The sequence below is a fragment of the Ambystoma mexicanum genome, chromosome 7q (genome assembly GCF_040938575.1).
Source record: "Ambystoma mexicanum isolate Mex_15411 chromosome 7q, UKY_AmexF1_1, whole genome shotgun sequence".
In the NCBI taxonomy this organism is placed as follows: Eukaryota; Metazoa; Chordata; class Amphibia; order Caudata; family Ambystomatidae; genus Ambystoma; species Ambystoma mexicanum.
In genome coordinates this window covers 1,113,114,247-1,113,136,706 of record NC_090941.1, presented here as the reverse complement: position 1 = coordinate 1,113,136,706, position 22,460 = coordinate 1,113,114,247, and positions in this window count along the sequence as shown.

Here is a 22,460-nt window from a genome sequence, read left to right as displayed (position 1 = left end):
TGTTACCCGTCACAGGGTGGTTAGAGTGCACACACTTGATAAATGAGGCATATCATCATGGACGTAATTTTAGGGGGGGCAGGGATGTTTGTCCCCCCAACTTTCATGGCACACTATTTTGTCCCCATTCATTTGGCTTGGGAACCTTTTCTTCAGATGTATTGTCCTCCCCAACATTTTCAGCAAAGTTACTCCACTGCATATCATGCTCTTGGCGTGCTCATCAACGTGTTATGTATTTTTATTTTTTATTTTGGAGGTGTTGGCGTGCTCATCACTCTTTTTGTATTTATTTATTTTATTTTGGAGGGGGTGTTCTTGGTGAGCTCATCGCTCTCTTTTAGCATATATTTTTTATTTTGGTGGATGCTCTCATCAACGTTTTATGTATTTTTATTTTTTATTTTGGAGGTGTTCTTGGCATGCTCATCCCTCTCTTTTTGTATATATTTTTTTATTTTGGTGGATGTGCTCTTGGTGTGCTCATCATTGACTTATGTATTTTTATTTTTATTTTTATTTTGGAGGTGTTCTTGGCATGCTCATCACTCTTTATATATATATATATATATATATATATATATATATATATTTATCTTGGAGGAGGTGTTCTTGGCATGCTCATCACTCTCATTGTGTATGTCTTTTTTATTTGATGGAGGTGTTCTTGGTGTGCTCATCACTGTCTTATATATTTATTTATTTTATTTTGGAGGTGTTCTTGGCGTACTCATCACTCTTTTTTTATATATATTTATTTTATTTTGGAGGAGGTGTTCTTGGTGTGCTCATTGCTCTCTTTTTTATATATATTTTTTTATTTTGGTGGATGTGCTCTTGGTGTGCTCATCATTGACTTATGTATTTTTTTTTATTTTTATTTTGGAGGTGTTCTTGGCATGCTCATCACTCTTTTTGTATATATATATATATATATCTTGGAGGAGGTGTTCTTGGCATGCTCATCACTCTCATTGTGTATGTCTTTTTTATTTGATGGAGGTGTTCTTGGTGTGCTCATCACTGTCTTATATATTTATTTATTTTATTTTGGAGGTGTTCTTGGCGTACTCATCACTCTTTTTTATATATATTTTTTTATTTTGGTGGATGTGCTCTTGGTGTGCTCATCATTGACTTATGTATTTTTATTTTTATTTTTATTTTGGAGGTGTTCTTGGCATGCTCATCACTCTTTTTGTATATATATATATATATATATATATATATATATATATATATATATATATATATTTATCTTGGAGGAGGTGTTCTTAGCATGCTCATCACTCTCATTGTGTATGTCTTTTTTATTTGATGGAGGTGTTCTTGGTGTGCTCATCACTGTTTTATATATTTATTTATTTTATTTTGGAGGTGTTCTTGGCGTACTCATCACTCTTTTTTATATATTTTTATTTTATTTTGGAGGAGGTGTTCTTGGCGTGCTCATAGCTCCCTTTTTGTATATATTATTATTTTGGTGGATGTGCTCTTGGCGTGCTCATCAACGTCTTATGTATTTTTATTTTTTATTTTAGAAGTGTTCTTGGCGCTCTCATCACTCTTTTTGTATATATTTATTTTATTTTGGAGGAGGTGTTCTTGGTGTGCTCATCGCTCTCTTTTTTTGTATATATTTTTTATTTTGGTGGATGTGCTCTTGGTGTGCTTATCAATGACATGTATTTTTATTTTTATTTTGGAGGTGTTCTTCGCCGCGTGCTCATCACTCTTTTTGTGTATATATATATATATATATATATATATATATATATATATATATTGGAGGAGGTGTTCTTGGCATGCTCATCACTCTTGTTGTGTATGTCTTTTTTTATTTTGGTGGATGTGCTCCTGGTGTGCTCAACAATGTCTTATGTATTTTTATTTATTTTTATTTTTTATTTTGGAGGTGTTCTTGGCGTGCTCATCAGTTTTTTTGTATATATTTATTTTATTTTGGTGGATGTGCTCTTGGTGTGCTCATCAATGTCTTATGTATTTTTATTTTTATTTTTATTTTGGAGGTGTTCTTGGCATGCTCATCCCTCTCTTTTTGTATATATTTTTTCATTTTGGTGGATGTGCTCTTGGTGTGCTCATCATTGACTTATGTATTTTTATTTTTATTTTTATTTTGGAGGTGTTCTTGGCATGCTCATCACTCTTTTTGTATATATATATATATACATATATATATATATATATATATATATATATATATATATATATATTTATCTTGGAGGAGGTGTTCTTGGCATGCTCATCACTCTCATTGTGTATGTCTTTTTTACTTGATGGAGGTGTTCTTGGTGTGCTCATCACTGTCTTATATATTTATTTATTTTATTTTGGAGGTGTTCTTGGCGTACTCATCACTCTTTTTTTATTTATATTTATTTTATTTTGGAGGAGGTGTTCTTGGTGTGCTCATTGCTCTCTTTTTTATATATATTTTTTTATTTTGGTGGATGTGCTCTTGGTGTGCTCATCATTGACTTATGTATTTTTTTTTTATTTTTATTTTGGAGGTGTTCTTGGCATGCTCATCACTCTTTTTGTATATATATATATATATATTTATCTTGGAGGAGGTGTTCTTGGCATGCTCATCACTCTCATTGTGTATGTCTTTTTTATTTGATGGAGGTGTTCTTGGTGTGCTCATCACTGTCTTATATATTTATTAATTTTATTTTGGAGGTGTTCTTGGCGTACTCATCACTATTTTTTATATATATTTTTTTATTTTGGTGGATCTGCTCTTGGTGTGCTCATCATTGACTTATGTATTTTTATTTTGGAGGTTTTCTTGGCATGCTCATCACTCTTTTTGTATATATATATATATATATATATATATATATATATATATATATATATATATATATATATATATATATATTATCTTGGAGGAGGTGTTCTTGGCATGCTCATCACTCTCATTGTGTATGTCTTTTTTATTTGATGGAGGTGTTCTTGGTGTGCTCATCACTGTTTTATATATTTATTTATTTTATTTAGGAGGTGTTCTTGGCGTACTCATCACTCTTTTTTATATATTTTTATTTTATTTTGGAGGAGGTGTTCTTGGCGTGCTCATAGCTCCCTTTTTGTATATATTATTATTTTGGTGGATGTGCTCTTGGCGTGCTCATCAACGTCTTATGTATTTTTATTTTTTAAAGTGTTCTTGGCGCTCTCATCACTCTTTTTGTATATATTTATTTTATTTTGGAGGAGGTGTTCTTGGTGTGCTCATCGCTCTCTTTTTTTGTATATATTTTTTATTTTGGTGGATGTGCTCTTGGTGTGCTTATCAATGACATGTATTTTTATTTTTATTTTGGAGGTGTTCTTCGCCGCGTGCTCATCACTCTTTTTGTGTATATATATATATATATATATATATATATATATATATATATATATATATATATATTGGAGGAGGTGTTCTTGGCGTGCTCATCACTCTTGTTGTGTATGTCTTTTTTTATTTTGGTGGATGTGCTCCTGGTGTGCTCAACAATGTCTTATGTATTTTTATTTATTTTTATTTTTTATTTTGGAGGTGTTCTTGGCATGCTCATCCCTCTCTTTTTGTATATATTTTTTCATTTTGGTGGATGTGCTCTTGGTGTGCTCATCATTGACTTATGTATTTTTATTTTTATTTTTATTTTGGAGGTGTTCTTGGCATGCTCATCACTCTTTTTGTATATATATATATATACATATATATATATATATATATATATATATATATATATATATATTTATCTTGGAGGAGGTATTCTTGGCATGCTCATCACTCTCATTGTGTATGTCTTTTTTACTTGATGGAGGTGTTCTTGGTGTGCTCATCACTGTCTTATATATTTATTTATTTTATTTTGGAGGTGTTCTTGGCGTACTCATCACTCTTTTTTTATTTATATTTATTTTATTTTGGAGGAGGTGTTCTTGGTGTGCTCATTGCTCTCTTTTTTATATATATTTTTTTATTTTGGTGGATGTGCTCTTGGTGTGCTCATCATTGACTTATGTATTTTTTTTTTATTTTTATTTTGGAGGTGTTCTTGGCATGCTCATCACTCTTTTTGTATATATATATATATATATATATATATGTATATATATATATATATATATATATATATATATTTATCTTGGAGGAGGTGTTCTTGGCATGCTCATCACTCTCATTGTGTATGTCTTTTTTATTTGATGGAGGTGTTCTTGGTGTGCTCATCACTGTCTTATATATTTATTTATTTTATTTTGGAGGTGTTCTTGGCGTACTCATCACTATTTTTTATATATATTTTTTTATTTTGGTGGATGTGCTCTTGGTGTGCTCATCATTGACTTATGTATTTTTATTTTTATTTTTATTTTGGAGGTTTTCTTGGCATGCTCATCACTCTTTTTGTATATATATATATATATATATATATATATATATATATATATATATATATTTATCTTGGAGGAGGTGTTCTTGGCATGCTCATCACTCTCATTGTGTATGTCTTTTTTATTTGATGGAGGTGTTCTTGGTGTGCTCATCACTGTTTTATATATTTATTTATTTTATTTAGGAGGTGTTCTTGGCATACTCATCACTCTTTTTTATATATTTTTATTTTATTTTGGAGGAGGTGTTCTTGGCGTGCTCATAGCTCCCTTTTTGTATATATTATTATTTTGGTGGATGTGCTCTTGGCGTGCTCATCAACGTCTTATGTATTTTTATTTTTTAAAGTGTTCTTGGCGCTCTCATCACTCTTTTTGTATATATTTATTTTATTTTGGAGGAGGTGTTCTTGGTGTGCTCATCGCTCTCTTTTTTTGTATATATTTTTTATTTTGGTGGATGTGCTCTTGGTGTGCTTATCAATGACATGTATTTTTATTTTTATTTTGGAGGTGTTCTTCGCCGCGTGCTCATCACTCTTTTTGTGTATATATATATATATATATATATATATATATATATATTGGAGGAGGTGTTCTTGGCGTGCTCATCACTCTTGTTGTGTATGTCTTTTTTTATTTTGGTGGATGTGCTCCTGGTGTGCTCAACAATGTCTTATGTATTTTTATTTATTTTTATTTTTTATTTTGGAGGTGTTCTTGGCGTGCTCATCAGTTTTTTTGTATATATTTATTTTATTTTGGTGGATGTGCTCCTGGTGTGCTCAACAATGTCTTATGTATTTTTATTTTTATTTTGATTTTGGAGGTGTTCTTGGCACGCTCATCCCTCTCTTTTTCTATATATTTTTTTATTTTGGTGGATGTGCTCTTGGTGTGCTCATCATTGACTTATGTATTTTTATTTTTATTTTTATTTTGGAGGTGTTCTTGCCATGCTCATCACTCTTTTTGTATATATATATATATATATTTATCTTGGAGGAGGTGTTCTTGGCATGCTCATCACTCTCATTGTGTATGTCTTTTTTATTTGATGGAGGTGTTCTTGGTGTGCTCACCACTGTCTTATATATTTATTTATTTTATTTTGGAGGTGTTCTTGGCGTACTCATCACTCTTTTTTTATATATATTTATTTTATTTTGGAGGAGGTGTTCTTGGTGTGCTCATTGCTCTCTTTTTTATATATATTTTTTTATTTTGGTGGATGTGCTCTTGGTGTGCTCATCATTGACTTATGTATTTTTTTTTTATTTTTATTTTGGAGGTGTTCTTGGCATGCTCATCACTCTTTTTGTATATATATATATATATGTATATATATATATATTTATCTTGGAGGAGGTGTTCTTGGCATGCTCATCACTCTCATTGTGTATGTCTTTTTTATTTGATGGAGGTGTTCTTGGTGTGCTCATCACTGTCTTATATATTTATTTATTTTATTTTGGAGGTGTTCTTGGTGTACTCATCACTCTTTTTTATATATTTTTATTTTATTTTGGAGGAGGTGTTCTTGGCGTGCTCATAGCTCCCTTTTTGTATATATTATTATTTTGGTGGATGTGCTCTTGGCGTGCTCATCAACGTCTTATGTATTTTTATTTTTTATTTTGGAGGTGTTGGTGTGCTCATCAATCTTTTTGTATATATTTATTTTATTTTGGAGGAGGTGTTCTTGGTGTGCTCATCGCTCCCTTTTTGTATATATTTTTTATTTTGGTGGATGTGCTCATCAATGTCTTATGTATTTTTATTTTTTATTTTAGAAGTGTTCTTGGCGCTCTCATCACTCTTTTTGTATATATTTATTTTATTTTGGAGGAGGTGTTCTTGGTGTGCTCATCGCTCTCTTTTTTTGTATATATTTTTTATTTTGGTGGATGTGCTCTTGGTGTGCTTATCAATGACATGTATTTTTATTTTGATTTTGGAGGTGTTCTTCGCCGCGTGCTCATCACTGTTTTTGTGTATATATATATATATATATATATATATATATATATATATATATATATATATATATATATATATATATATATATATATATATATTGGAGGATGTGTTCTTGGCGTGCTCATCACTCTTGTTGTGTATGTCTTTTTTTATTTTGGTGGATGTGCTCCTGGTGTGCTCAACAATGTCTTATGTATTTTTATTTATTTTTATTTTTTATTTTGGAGGTGTTCTTGGCGTGCTCATCAGTTTTTTTGTATATATTTATTTTATTTTGGTGGATGTGCTCATCAATGTCTTATGTATTTTTACTTTTTATTTTGGAGGTGTTGGCGTGCTCATCACTTTTTTTGTATTTATATATTTTTTGGAGATGTTATTGGTATTCTCATCACTCTCGTTGTGTATATCTTTTTTATTTTAGTGGAGGTGTTATAGGTGTGTTCATCACTTTCATTTTACTTTGATATTTTGGAGCAGCTGTTGATAACCCGCTTTTATTTCTTTTGAAGGCAGTCCTTCCCTTATAATCAATTAGTTAATATGCTGTCTTTGGTCGTAAGGGAATGCAACCATGTGTTTACTTCTGCATCAATGAATGATGTGGGATGTTCCTACTTACGCAGCTGCTTCTGGGAGTAGTTTGTCATGATGACTATTCCTTCCAATTGGGTTTTCATCAGTTGCATATTGAAGGACTGAGAAAGTGCCTGTGCCACAAAACATGCGCAGACTCAGTTGCATGTATTACAATAAAATGCAGTGGTAATGTAGAAGTGCTGTAAACACATAATCACCATTGGAAGCTTAATCAATATATGCCTTGGGCTTCTTGGACGCAGCCTTTCTGGGATAACCAATGTCGAAGGTGCAGGCTACACCTAATCTCCCTCTTAGTTTCCCTTCACCTGTACAGAACCTGCAAGAAGCATAGCAAACCAGAATTGCCCAGAGCACAGAGAATCAAGCACTGCCTGGTTACTTTTTACAGTTCCACATTATCTAATACAAGGTCTTTGACCTTTAGTAGTTGACTATATGGGAGGAGTTCTTTTGTTTCTGTTGTTAGACTGTTTCGTGGTGGATTTATAAAACAACCCTCTGTCATTTACATGACCCGGTGGCACTGAGGGTCATCTCAAATGATTCCTGATAATGTTGACCCTGGCAGCTAGATTTCCAGTAGTGGTGAAAGGGTAGTCCTGGCAGAGGTAGTGTGTGCCTGTCGTCCCTCACCATCTCCTACTTGCTGGACTTTGCTTGTTGAGATGATATATGAGTGTTTTGACTTCTGAAAGGAGTGATTTGTGACATACAGGGCCTCATTACACGTTGTGCAGTAAAAATCCAAATTACTGGCATGGCGCTATTAACGTGTCCGCCCTTGCAAGAGGGCGCTAATAGCATACCATTACGAGTACGCAGACACGAGCATAGCGCCATGCCGGTAATGACCCTACCGCTATGCGCTAAAGTCCCCAAAAAGTCCCTTACCGGCTTCGACGAAAGTGCAGATAGCACCTCCGCCCTCACGTTACATACAAATTGTTAAATTGCGGAACCGGAAATAGCGTCATTGCACAGGAACGGGAAGGAGCACGGCGGCCATCTTTAAAAACACAATCCATTGCCATCCTCTGCCTCCTGGACCTGTTTTGAGTTGTTTGCAATTGGAAATCCACAGGGACACCCTCGATATGCCTAAGGCTGTTAAAAAAACCACGGACCGGCAGCACAAGGAAAGGTTTACCACGGAGGAGCTAATAATGCTCACACAGACCCTTGCTGCTAATGCCGCTGTGGTCTTTGCGAGCGACATGCGTCGGGAGACCCTTATACGAAAGAAGGAAATCTGGGCAGAGGTTGCCTTGAAGGTGAGTGCTGTGGGCACCACCACCCGCAATGTGCGTGAGTGCAGAAAGCGATGGGATGATCTCCACCTCCGGGTCAGAAGCATCCTGTCTGCAAACCACAATATTGCACAGCAGGTGGATCTGATTCGCCCATTAAATTAAAGGAGTGGGAAGAGACCTGCGCCAACCTCATTGGAGTGGAATCAATAGAGGGAGTCGGGACAATGGAGCATGGCGTGGCAACCACTTCAGATGGAGGTGAGTGTACACATGAAAGTATGCACTGTGAATCTTCAGGTCCCCCAAAATGTGAGCCCAGAATCACCTCATGGATGCCCAAACATCCCCACATGCATACAACCCTGGCCATGTCAGTGTCAAACCCAAACAAACACACATGCACACATAACCAGAGACAAGTGCCACACACAACCATGCATGGATGAGCCACTGAACTGACACATCACCTGCATCCTTACCAATGAAGTCCAAATGCCCACACATGCATTATTAACCTATACTGCATTAAGTGCATAGAACCGTAACCAATGCCATCCCCCTCTTTGTCCCCGACAGGCTCACTTACAGACAGTGAGGATACTGGCACTGCATCTCAGGCACCCCCTGCGAATAAAAAATCAAGGGCACAGGACACAGAGGACACCCCCACTGTGAAAACATAAAAATTGATATGAGGCTGGGAAGCCCAAAAGAAACACACCAACACAGGTTACAAAGGACATACAAGTGCTTTATTAAAAAGCTACAACAGTTACCAAAGTCAATTGATAAATGGATAGCTATTCGGCTCTCAGAGTAACGTAACAAACTTCAACGAGGGTTCGATGCATTAGTAGAGAGACTGTACATTCGGAATACTTGGGCTTTTATATCCTTTATCCAGCCCTTGGCCAACTCCCTCGCGGGTTAACCATTCTTGGGATCAGGCCTAGGGTTCCTTGCCAGGTCAATCCTATAATGTATGCATTTTGATCAGTTCCGCTGATACAGTTGTTCATTTACACATAGGTCAGTGATAGGACAAGGTCTCAGTTCGCGACCCCGACAAGTGGCCTGCAGGTCTATTAATTATTCGTGTGTGCGGAGGTCACAACGGCCAGAATCCCACTCAGAATGTTATTCAGCCTCCATTTTGATGTTCAGGGTGACTTCCACATTACAAGAGAACCTAAAATGGCGGCTAAATCCAAGATGGCGACTTACATTACTTTTCGTTAAGGTCAAGACCTTGCCGCGGAGTCTATTTACATGATATTTTAGACAACTTGGTGTAGGCCAATACATATTCAATTACTGCGATAGGAGGCATAATATTATTTCAATTCCAACAGACCCTCCTTTTGGCCTATGCCAAGTGCTAATATCATTTCTAATACTTTTGCAAATAACTCCATGTAATGTCATCCATACATCCCGAATCATTGTCTGTAATATCTATAGCCATTAGGTCGTTCATCAGAACCTCTTGTAACACAAACTCTTTGGATGCTGTATCTGGGGCATATATTCTATGCCCTATTGTGCTCACTGCTTGGGCACAACATCCCCCTAGCATTCCACATATACTCGGAAGACATTGAAAACAGCAACAAAGGAATAGCAGGATCCCAAAAATAACCAGAATAACAGAAAGCACCTTCCAACCCCAAAATCGTAAAGAATCCCAGAACCAGGTGCTAAGATTCCAATCTCCTACAGGGATATGTACTTCAGAACTAAGAATATGCAAGTTCTGTATTGCTTTAAAAATTGTCGGCGAGGAATCTGGGCGAAAACACAGCAAGCGGACCCCACCAATTTGCATACTCCACCTCGTTCTGCCAAAATGACATCTAATGCCATCCGATTTTGGAGTGCTAACAATCTTATTGCTTTTTGTTCTAGTGTCATATTGTAGAGTATGTCCGTGGTCCAGTTGATCGTTCTCTCCAGTACCCTTGCTAATCCCCTAATGTTCTCAGAGTTTGTTATTTGTCCCCAAAAGGGCACAACTGATTTTGCTATATCTCTCAATACTTGCCCAGGGGTATCTCCGTTCTTGTCCCGCCGTGGGCGAGCCTTAGAAACCTCCAATGTACTAGCTACAAATACCGCGGGTAACAGGATTCCTAAATAACAGGTTCCCTGCCAATCCTTGGGCAACCAGGGAAATGCTAAACTACCACAAACAAAATAAACAGGCCCCCCTACATACAGAGGCCTGTTTTCTCCAGTCAAATTTACAGTGTTCATACAACCTTCAAAATCTCCCATTGGCCGCGTGCCATTTCTTTGTACACAAAAGGGGACCGAATCAGGGCTATGATTTATAGAGTAAGAAGGAGGCACGGCGTCCTTATTGCCTATCGGAGCCATTTTAAAGGAAATTAAAGTTTGAAAAGGAAGAGACAGTTTATCAGACGGCCTAATAGAAGCGACATTAGGTTTACTTCTATTTGCAAAAAGCGAGCATCCCAGGGGAGTTAATTCACGTTTCTCGAAATCATTCAAATTAGTGCCATCAAAGTTCCCTGACATGCTGTCATTCCAATGGCCAAAGACTAGTGCTCTAAGAGAGGCATAGCAAGCAGTTGTTAACGGTAAAGGGCGAATATACCATCCTAGTCCCTTGTTCCCATGTTGCGGTAAATGAGTGCAAATCCAACAATTACTCTTATTAAAAATGGCATGCGTTGCATTCATTACTATCATTAGAGTGTTATTATGATACTTTTGTCTATGTTGGGAGTCTCTAGGGGACAGAGTGTGGAGGAGTACAGAGGGAGTCAAAGCAGTTGGTACAATCTTGGTCGGTAGTAGAGGTTTTAGAGGATAGTTTTCTTCAAACTACCAAAGACCTACAGCAGTAGTTGCAAAAATAACACTTATCATTATCAAAACACAGTAATAGGTTTTCGGGGCCCAGGCACATTGTTCATTGTCCAAGTTGGTCACCCCCTTATTCACAAGTCCAGTGCGGGGAGCAGCAGTGGAGGTGGCAGGCATTGTAGTTCCTCAATCGACGACCCCAATGTTCGTTGCTGGCGACGCTACGGTTGCATGATTTCCTAGTCCTTCCCAACCCTAGCCAGCAGAATCCCTTTTCTTCCTGTTGTTCAACAGAAACTTTCTTATACAAAAGGAAACTTTCAATCACTTCTCTTTTCCCAAATGCACGGAAAAACCTGTGCCGTAGTTCTACTTTCTTCGTCGAAGGTTGTACCTGGTGGTACCCAAGATTGTTTGATCCGAAAACAAGGTGTTGTCACTTCCTGAGGGAAGCGACGTATCGGAGGCGACGGAAGTCGCAGAACTAAAACAATGTTTTCCGGAAGTGATTTTTCAAAAGAGTGCGGAGACGAAATGGACTGTTCCCCAAGCTCCACGGGCTCAGAGAAATTCTCCGACGCACTCACAGCGCTGTTTGCTACTCCAAGATCAGGGACTGTAGCATCAGCGAGGGGATCTGCTTCTTCTGTAACGTGTGGCGTCGGGTGAGGAAGTTTCTTGACATGCGTCGCGTGGATCAAGTGTTTCTTCCCAGCCACCCACACTGCTGTCTGGGTGACCAACAGCACCTGGTAGGGTCCCTTCCAACGAGGAGCGAGACAGGAAGACCTTTCGTAGGCCTTCACTAGGACCCACTTCCAGGCTGTATATCGTGTCCTGGGCCTGTGAACCGTACAGGTAAAGCCGAACACACCTGGTGATAAATGAAATACAGGTTTTTAGTTAACTGGTTACAGTAGTCTACAAGCAATACATTTTCCACCTCTCTGAGGGTTTTAGGTTTTGGGAGACCCCAAATGTTAGCAGGTCTCCCCATCACTACCTCAAATGGAGAAAGCCCAGTCTTAGTTTGAGGTGTGGTACGCATAGCCAAAAATACAAAAGGTAAGGCATCTGGCCATTTCAGTTTGGTATCGGCACATGTTTTTGCAAGCTTATTCTTTAAGATACCATTGTGTCTTTCCACCAACCCAGCACTTTGAGGATGTCTAGCTGAGTGAAATTGTTTCTCAATATGTAATGCTGTGCATATCTGCAAAATTACTGCTGCAACAAAATGAGGACCATTGTCCGACCAAATTACCCTTGGGAGCCCAATCGAGGAAAGAATTCTTTTACCATAATCTTTGCAGTGGTCATGGCGGTAGCATCTTTAACGGGGAAAGCCTCGACCCATTTAATGAAGGCACAAATAATTACAAGAACATATTTCAGATTGTTACACCATTCCATCTCAATAAAATCAAAGTGAATGACCTCGAAGGGAACAGAAGGGGGCCCAAAGCTTCCCCTTGGAGTTACTGTCCCCTTACCCACATTGTGCTGTAAGCAGATCATGCAGTTCCGAACATGGCGTTTTGCAGTCTGCAGAATCTTGTTATTCACCCAAACTTGTTGTAACATATTCGTGATCTGCTGAGCACACACATGTGCAGGACCGTGTGCCATCGTAACCATTGCCAGTACATATGAATGAGGGAGCAACCATTTTCCTTCAGATGTATCCACCCAACACCCATCATCATCTAGTTTCCCCATTCCTTCGGCTCACCTTTTAGATTCTTCTACTGTAGCATCAGTTTGAATATCCCGCAAAGACCCAATACCTTCATCCATTACATAGGCATCTTTTGTTTCCCTTAGCGCATACGTGTCTGTGCTAAGGTCTGTAGCCGTTTGCCTAGCTATTAGGTCCGCAAAGGCGTTCCCTTTTCCCACATCATCTATGACCTTACGATGTGCTGCACATTTCATGATCGCTAACTACCTAGGGAGCGAGAGTGCCGAGAGCAATTGCACTACTAAGGGGTCATGCTGAATCTTGGTCCCATGTGAGGTCAGGAACCCTCTTTCCGACCAGAGCCTCCCAAAGTTGTGAGCCACCCCAAAGGCGTACTGGCTATCAGTATATATATTTACTATACGCCCTTCAGAGAGTTCACAAGCTCGGGTCAATGCTATAATCTCTGCGGCCTGCGCGGAGTTATGCGAAATTCTCTTATTTTCAACAACTTTACTCAATGTAGTAACTGCGTAAGCAGCTGTAGATGTACCATCTGAAAGTTTGAAGCAGGATCCATCGCAAAACAGCTCCCCTTCTGCATTGCCAAAAGGAGTATCTATGAGATCTATCCTTCCCTTCGTTTCTTTTTCAGTGGTATACAGACAGTCATGTAATTCTTCGTCACCGCAAACAGTGTTTTGCGGGAAAGGTAAGAGTTCAGCCGGATTAAGAACACAACACCTCTTAATTTGAATGTGCGGGGCAAACAGAATTAATTCATACCTTGTTAACCGTGCAGAGGTGAGTTGTTGCGTTTGGGTTTTGTTCAATAGGATATCTACAGAGTGAGGTACCATCAAAATCAAATCATGGCCTAGGACCATTCCCTCACTCTGTCTTACAGATGCTGCAGCAGCAGCGACAGCTCGCAAACATCTTGGCAAAGTGCATGCGACAGGATCAAGGGCAGAGGAGTAGTAGCCGCACGGCCTATTCTTCCCTCTGTGTTCCTATGTTAGCACAGCCAAAGCACATCCATCACATTCATGCACAAACAACACAAAGGCCTTGTCATAATTTGGAGTACCCAGAACCGGTGCAGAGCATAACACGGTTTTGAGAAGCTCAAATGATCGTTGATGTTCCGATTTCCATGGCAGTGCCAGAGAAATGCCCTTCTTCGTCAAAGCCAACATCGGTTTTATCACTAGCGAAAAGTTCGGGATCCACAACCTACAGTAAGAAGCCATACCTATTAAGGCCCTGACTTCCTTCTGTGTATTTGTAACAGACATGCCAGAAATGTGTTTTATTCTTTCAGGTGTCAATCTTCTCCCCTCCTTTGACAGGAGGTACCCTAAATAGGCGACCTCCTGACAACAATATTGACATTTTTGGAGCGAAGCTTTATGACCATTTTTTGCTAGATGAACAAGCAACAGTATAGTGCCTTCCTTACAAGCACTTTCAGAGTCTGCAGCCAAAAGCAAATCATCAACATATTGAAGCAGTGTACAAGTAGGTGGCAACTCAAGGCTGTCGAGCTGCTCTTTCAAAGCTCTAATATAAATGCTTGGATTTTCAGTATACCCTTGAGGTGCCCTAGTGAATGTAAATGAGCATCCCCCCAAGGTGAACGCAAACAAATATCTATTTTCCTTATGTATAGGAATGCTAAAGAAAGCATTTTTTAGATCCACAATGCTAAAGTGCATAGCCGTAGCAGGGAACATTGTCAATATCGTCGTTACATCAGGCACGATTGGAAATTGTGGGGCGACAACTCTGTTAATAGCACGAAGATCAATTATGAACCGGTATGGGATTGCATTGTCGCCTTTCTTATATACAGGCAAGATCGGACTGTTACACAAACTACCTGTAATCTCCTCGATCACCCCACGATGCACAAAATCGGAGACAATGCATTTTAAAGCATGCTCGCCCTCAACTGATATTTTATACTGCGGAATGCGTGGTAGTTTAACTCCATGTTTCAAAACTATTTTAACGGGCTCAATCTGTAGTACCCCGACATCATTGTCATCAACCGCCCATAAACATTCCGGGACAATGCTAAACTCAGGAGGTAAAGGTCGAATCAGAAACTGAGAATTAGGAAGTTGCTGTGGTGAAACCGTCAGCCGTACTCCATCAGAGGAACAATGAATTACTGCATTCAATTTCTTTAACAAATTCAACCCCAGCAAATTCTCTCCACAGTTCGAAGTCAGAAGAAAAGGGCAATGGTCCGTAAAGGGACCCAAAGAAACAGACACCGGTGAAGAAACCGGACAGACAATTGGTATACCAGAAAACATTACGGAAACATTTGTTTGCCCTGACAGTGGAATGTTTGGAACCCGAGAATGATCAATGGAGCACTTCTGTGCTCCAGTGTCTATCAAAAACTGGTGTTTCCTATTCCCTACTAATAATTCAAGGTAGGGGCCTTTCTGATTAACGGGAATAGGTGAAGGTTCCAAACCCTGCTTCGGGCAGTCCTAATGAAATAGAGTATCGTCAGAAGGAAGCTCTTCAGAAAGGTAGGCAGCAGAAGGGTGATCAAATATGTTCCTCGAGTCCACACTCGAGGTCTGATTTTCCTGTGAAAAAGGTTGCTGAGGATCTTGCAAAAACTGACCTCTATCAGGGCCCCCTGCTCCAGGGCGGCCCCTGGGTCGTCTACCCATACTCCCAAACGCACTGTTTGACCTTTGTCGAAGGACGGGGCACTGCGCTCGCCAATGACCTTCCTGGCGGCAATAAGCACATTGATTAATATTCACAGAACCCAAAGGAGCATTTCCTTTTGGGACATACTGACCTCTGGTCTGTGTCGTGCCGCCTCTGGGGTTTCTAACAATTTGTTGTAATAATACTTTGGTTTTCAAATCTCCCTTCCTCTTTTCTATTTTCTCCTTCTCATTATTAACACGGTTCTCATAATACTGAGCCATGTGCAAAACCTCAGATTGAGATTTTGCCTGCCAAGCGCTCTCAGAGGACATAATCTGTGACTGGATGTCGGGCAACAATCCACGTACAAATTTTTCCACAAACAACCTTTTCCCAGACTCTGTACCCAAATCCTGCCCACTGAAGTCAGAAAATACCTGCTCAAATCTATTAAAGAATTCGGTGGCGCCTTCAGTTTTCCCTTGAACACAGGCCGTAAGCTTGTCCCAAATAATTCTTTTCTCTGGAATTATAGTTTTTAATTTTGCGACAATTCTATCAGGAAAAGTAAGTATTACCTGTGGTGGTTTCTCACCTGCTGGTCTTTCCCCATCAATCCCAATCATATTAGCCCACGTATCTCCCAACCCTGGCACATCGTCTATTGTCCGAACCGGCTTCCATACATCTACGGGTAGGAGTACAGGGAATAGCAAGTCAATATCACTTAAGGTGAACACAGAGGACTGAAAAACGGACTCTATCTCTTTGTAAAACCCTGTCGGGTTTTTCCTGATATCGGGAACTGATTGTCTAATAGTGTTCACTTCCTGTCGTGAAAACGGGACATGAACGAATTGTGATACATAATGTGCAGGGATATCCACAGCGGGTGCACCAGTCCCAGCGTTGGCGGGAATCTCAACCTTTGGGACAAAGGTCAAAGGAACCTCTCTCATAGGCAACTGAGACATAGGTACCTCCGGCCGCTTACTAAGCAACAGAGCCAGGTCGAGCGCTAAGGCAGCCGAAGAAGTGTCGGGCGAAAAAGCCCTTTTACAAATCCTCAACAATAGTATGGGGCAACTAACCTTCTTTCTTACACATTCTTCTTGCAGGTACTGTACCATTACCTGAATTACCTTTCTTTGCATTTCTACTGTATACTGACTATACGTGTCATATACTTCATCTGGCGGAATCGATGAATCCGAGATCCATCGAATAGCATTTTTGGTACAAATTCGTACTTCCTCAGGTGCCGATCTACGACACGGAAGGAACCGTTTCTGTACATACATACTATCGTCTTCGTCATCCTCATCTCGTGACTTTTCAAAGTCCTTCCTATACCCAAACAATTTTTTAACATGACCATATACTTTCTGCTCTGTGTCCCTCGAAAGTGCCAAAGCATTTAGATCTCTCACCCCTTGTGGAAGATCCGAATTTTGTAATCTACCCCACATCACACATACATGAGTCCCCAAACCTTCGATAAAAACATTTTTCTCGGGAAAACTGTTCAAATTAGATAATGTGGAAAAAACATTAACTTGATCACCTTTCTCCATACAGTGCTTAGCCCATGCAAACAATTCCTGTTTCTTATCTGCAGAAACAGTATTACGAGTGACGATCTTTGATCCTGCACCTTGATCAACTTCAGTCAACACGGGACCACTCGGGAGCGGAGGTGCAGGTAAATTTAATAAAGGTGCAACTATCGGCGCAGGAGGAAGGGGCGGTGCGATAGGTGGAGGAACAACAACTAGAGGAATAGGAACAATAGGTTGTAAGGGGGAACAGGAATAACAGCAGGAACAACAGCAGGAATGGGCAGAGCGCCCAAGAAAGGATCATACGGAGGTGGCGCAGAGGCACCAGGCCTGCGTTCGTTTAACAATTTTTCAATAAATTCTTCGGAAACATGGAAATCTTTAGATGGGGTAAATTTTCTGGATTCCAGGTGAAAAAGCCCTATCCATATTTTTAACTGATTCTGAATGTTTTTCTTTATCATATAACAACGCTTTTTCGGCATTTGTTTTATGATGGCGTGCATGTTTATCCCTACTTTTAAGCTGCTGTAACGCTTCTTTTTTCCAATTCTGTAAAACATCAAAGGCAGCAGGTCTAGCCTTCTTTTTTAGCAAGACCGATTCTAGGTATTCAATACGGGAGATCCCAAAACTGCCATTGATTGGCCACTGAAATTTGGAGGCATGTCTGGTCTGTCTGTGCCAAATATCATTAAATACTATGCTATCAATTCCATACTTACAGTACATAGGACATGCCGGCGACCCCTCCTGTGGTGCCGGGCAGCTAAATTCCAAAGATTGTCGATCGCTGCGGAACAGAGCCCTAAAGCAGCTAGACAATTTCCCAAGCATTTCACAAAAAATTGGTGTTACCTGGTCAATAATTGTGTCTGCAGATACAATACGCCAAATTCAAATTGTCAGGGTTAAATTAAGAGCCGGGTCACGACTGCAACTAACCAAACCTAAGGAGGACCGTACGGTTTATCAAAGAACTTACCTAACAAATTTTACCTTGTGTTTGGTGGTTTCGACAAATCTGCCCGCCTCAAAAATGGACCCTCGTCAAGATGCCGTGTCAGACCACACGACTATCGTCCAAGGATCGGATCGTGCAGCGCTGCTGAGGTATCGCGTCTCGTTCGGTCGGGCCCGCAGAATCACACTGTCCGATCCCGGTTCGATAGTCTGCGTCAACCTTCAATGATCCGGCATCAATCTTGAGGGTCCCTATTCGGGCGCCAACTGTGAAAACATACAAATTGATATGAGGCTGGGAAGCCCAAAAGAAACACACCAACACAGGTTACAAAGGACATACAAGTGCTTTATTAAAAAGCTACAACAGTTACCAAAGTCAATTGACAAACGGATAGCTATTCGGCTCTCAGAGTAACGTAACGAACTTCAACGAAGGTTCGATGCATTAGTAGAGAGACCGTACATTCGGAATACTTGGGCTTTTATATACTTTATCGAGCCCTTGGCCAACCCCCTCGCGGGTTAACCATTCTTGGGATCAGGCCTAGGGTTCCTTGCCAGGTCAATCCTATAATGTATGCATTTTGATCAGTTCCGCTGATACAGTTGTTCATTTACACATAGGTCAGTGATAGGACAAGGTCTCAGTTCGCGACCCCGACAAGTGGCCTGCAGGCATATTAATTATTTGTGTGTGCGGAGGTCACAACGGCCAGAATCTCACTCAGAATGTTATTCAGCCTCCATTTTGATGTTCAGGGTGACTTCCACATTACAAGAGAACCTAAAATGGCGGTTAAATCCAAGATGGCGACTTACATTACTTTTCGTTAAGGTCAAGACCTTGCCGCGGAGTCTAATTACATGATATTTTAGACAACTTGGTGTAGGCCAATACACATTCAATTACTGCGATAGGAGGCATAATATTATTTCAATTCCAACACCACGACATCAAGGGGCAAAGGTAGAAGAGTCCACATGCAGAGTGGCAAACATCCGTGGAGCGCCTCTGCCAAGATGCAACTGTCCACACCACCAACAACTGCTCCACCTCCTGAGGTGAACCCACCACCACAGATCCCAGCCACGGAGGGCCCACCCTCAGCTGCAACTAGTTCCACAGGAGAGGCCGCAGCCACTGCACCACTCTCAGATGTGGAGGATACGAAAGATTTAAACATGGAGATGCACACCCCAACCCCCCCTGGAACCCCCAAGCCATCACCACAGCATACACCTGGGTCCAGTGTCCCTGGCGAGGACAACATGGGAGGTTTCAGTAGCCCACCGGTGGCTTCACCTGTTGTCCTGGTTGCATCAGAAGGCGCAGCAGCAACACCACCAGAACGCAACAGTGCCCTCGACCTGGCCAGCATCAGCCAGCGCCAAGAGGACATAACTGTGCTGGTTGGGCAGCATGTGGAGTAGGCTCAGGGTGGAGATTACCGAGACAGCCAGGCACTCCAGGGAGGCGATGGAGGCCTGTACAAACAGGCTGTGTGGGAAATTGTGCAACTTAGGGAGGTCCTCACACGGATAGCGGACGCAATGGACTGCCAGTTCCCACCACCACCACCACCAGGACAGTCAGCCACTTCTTCATCCGCCAGTTCGAGGCAGGCAAGCCCCCTCTGCCGCTCCTCACGCACCACCAGGCGCAGGTCTAGCCAGCCTCCTAATGCTGGTGGTGGCAATGGCAAATAGGGAATGCATGGTAAAGCTTCCACGTGTATAGCTGGACGACAACATTGTGCCAGACACATAAGGAACTGTTATGAGGGCTGGGGGGAAGGGTGTTTTTGGGCTGTTGTGGGGAGTGGGGGGAAGGGTGTTTTTAGGCTGTTGTGGGGGTGGGGAGAAGGGTGTTTTTGGGCTGTTGTGGGGGGAGGAGAGAGGGTGGTGGGATGTTTGGGGACATGCACACTTACATCTTTACATTTCTTAATACACTGGTGTTTGATCCATACACAGGCTTGGACTTCTTCATTGTGTATGTGTACTTTATTAGCGACAGGGTCCATTGTGCGCTTTCAAACAGACACCAGTGCATTACTACCCATATCCATTCCTACAAAAAGAAAAAATGTAACTCAGAATATTTGGTTGATCAGATGCTGTCTCACAGCACGTCCCTCCTGGCCATCCCCCCTCCATGACCTGCATCCCCGTAAACTCCGTCCTCATCACCATCATCACCCTCATCAGGTGCTTCTATTTCTACGTCCGGGGGCAGTGGCACATTCCGTCTGATACACATATTGTGCAGCATGGCACATGCCATGGTGATCTTGGCCACCTTCTCAGAGCGCCACCAGACCTGCTAATGCACCTAACCCGTGTTTTCAAAAGGCCAAAAGTCTGCTCGATCACGACGCGGGTACGGGTATGTGCACGATTGTAGTCCTCTTCGTGCCTGTTCTGTGGGTTCCGTACAGGGGTAAGCAGCCACCTCTTCAGGGGATAGCCGGCATCACCTGTATGGGGGGACAAATGGGGTCTGGTTACTGTTCACCTCAAGAGCGGCCTGTTCATATCACACAAATTGACTTTGCATTGTGATTGAAGTCCACAATTAACAGCATGCATGCAGACGATCTGTGTGACTGCAATGTGCAAAGTTGGCTCGACCCTGCAAGTGAACATGCCCCTTTGATGCCTCCTAAAGTAATTGACATGTCTTGGGTGAGACCCGATTTTACGTGTCCCTGGGCCCAGGCAGAATTGGTACCACACTGCTAGTGTACTGCCATCCAAACATTTATGTTGCCATGCTGAGAAGCATCACTTCAGTGGTGCTATAGGTGTGTGGTACAATGCTATGGGTAGGGGTGATCCCTTTTCATGCACTCAAAGGCACATTGCATTATTGTGGTTGTGCAGCGCTGATTCTCTATGACTGTCTTGACGGCATGTAGGAGACTTGTGTATTTTGTGGTGTTGAATGTTGTGCAATGTGGATGTGGAAGGATGTTTAATGTTTCTAGACCTAGATTGTTCCCTATGTTGTGTAGCTTATACTTGCATGTCGGTTCATCTCAGGTACATTGCGGCCTTCCCAGATGGACATTGGCGTACATGTGTATGTGCATTTGTCCTACGGACGACAAGCTACACCCAGTTGGAGTATGTATCCCCCCCAATCACACCCAGTTGGAGTATGTATCCCCCCCAATCACACCCAGTTGGAGTATGTATCTCCCTCCCCCCAATCACACCCAGTTGGAGTATGTATCTCTCCCCCACAATCACACCCAGTTGGAGTATGTATCTCTCCACCCCCAATCACACCAAGTTGGAGTATGTATCTCCCCCCCCCAATCACACTGCCATGTGCTTGCCCTGCTACTCACCAAGTAGCCACAAACGTTGTCCGGCTTGTCGCTCCATGTAGCGTGGGATGGTTGAGTTCCGCAGGACCATGGAATCATGGGTTGATCCGGGAAATCGGGCACAACAATGTGTGATTATCTTGTTTGCGTCACATACCATTTAGACATTGATGGAGTGGAATTGCTTCCTGTTTCGGTAGACAACTTCATTGTGATGTGGGACCACCAATTCCACATGGGTACAGTCGATGGCCCCAATGCAACTTGGGATTCCTGCCAGTGAATAGAAGCCAACTTTGGTGTTTGCAATCTCAAGGGCAGTCCCTCACATGAATATGTGCTCAGGTGCATGCCTCAGGAGGGCATTGAGTACCTGGTTCAGCATGCGTGAGAATACTGGTTGTGAGCTGCCATGCATGTGTCCCACTGTATGCTGGTAGGTGCCTGTGGCCAGGAAGTGGAGCACGGTCACCACCTTGAGTAGAGGGGGGATGGCAGTTCTGATGTCTATGAGGCTCACAATGTCGTCATGTATCATGTCCACGATGCTGGTGATGGTATCCCGGTCCAGATAGTACAGGGTGTGTATCTGCTCAAGGGTTAGGTTAAATGGACTGGCTCTGATCCTGGGGATTGGTAGCTGCCTCTGTGGTATGAGTAGGTGCCGTGGTGGTGCTTGCTGTGCCTGTCTTGCCCTCCTCCTCCTCCTCCTCCTGCGTCTCCTCTGTGCTGCCTGTTGTTGTTGCTGCTGCACTGCAATCATGTCCTCCAGCCCATGTAATGCTGCTAGTATTGGGACCATCTTGGTGTGGGAAGGAGTGTGTGAAGGGGTGTGGCGTGCTCCTTTTGTGCTGCCACAGTCTCCATTGCCTCCACCTGTGCTGATTGTGTCCACCTGTGGCAGGTGGGAACACTGCTCTGTTCTCTTAACAGGTTGTTCGCGATGCCCTTATTAGCGCCATGGCGGTAAGGGATTTTGGGGGCTTTACCATGCCGCTATTGGCATGTCCGCTTGGCTTGTGATGGTGTGCTATTAGTGGCATGGCGTTATTGATGGGATGGAGGGTCGCGTGCACGCGGACTGGTCGCTATTAGTGGCACCGTACTTAGCGGTGCCGCTAATAGCGGTGAGCCGTGTCGTAATTGGCATGAGGATTTA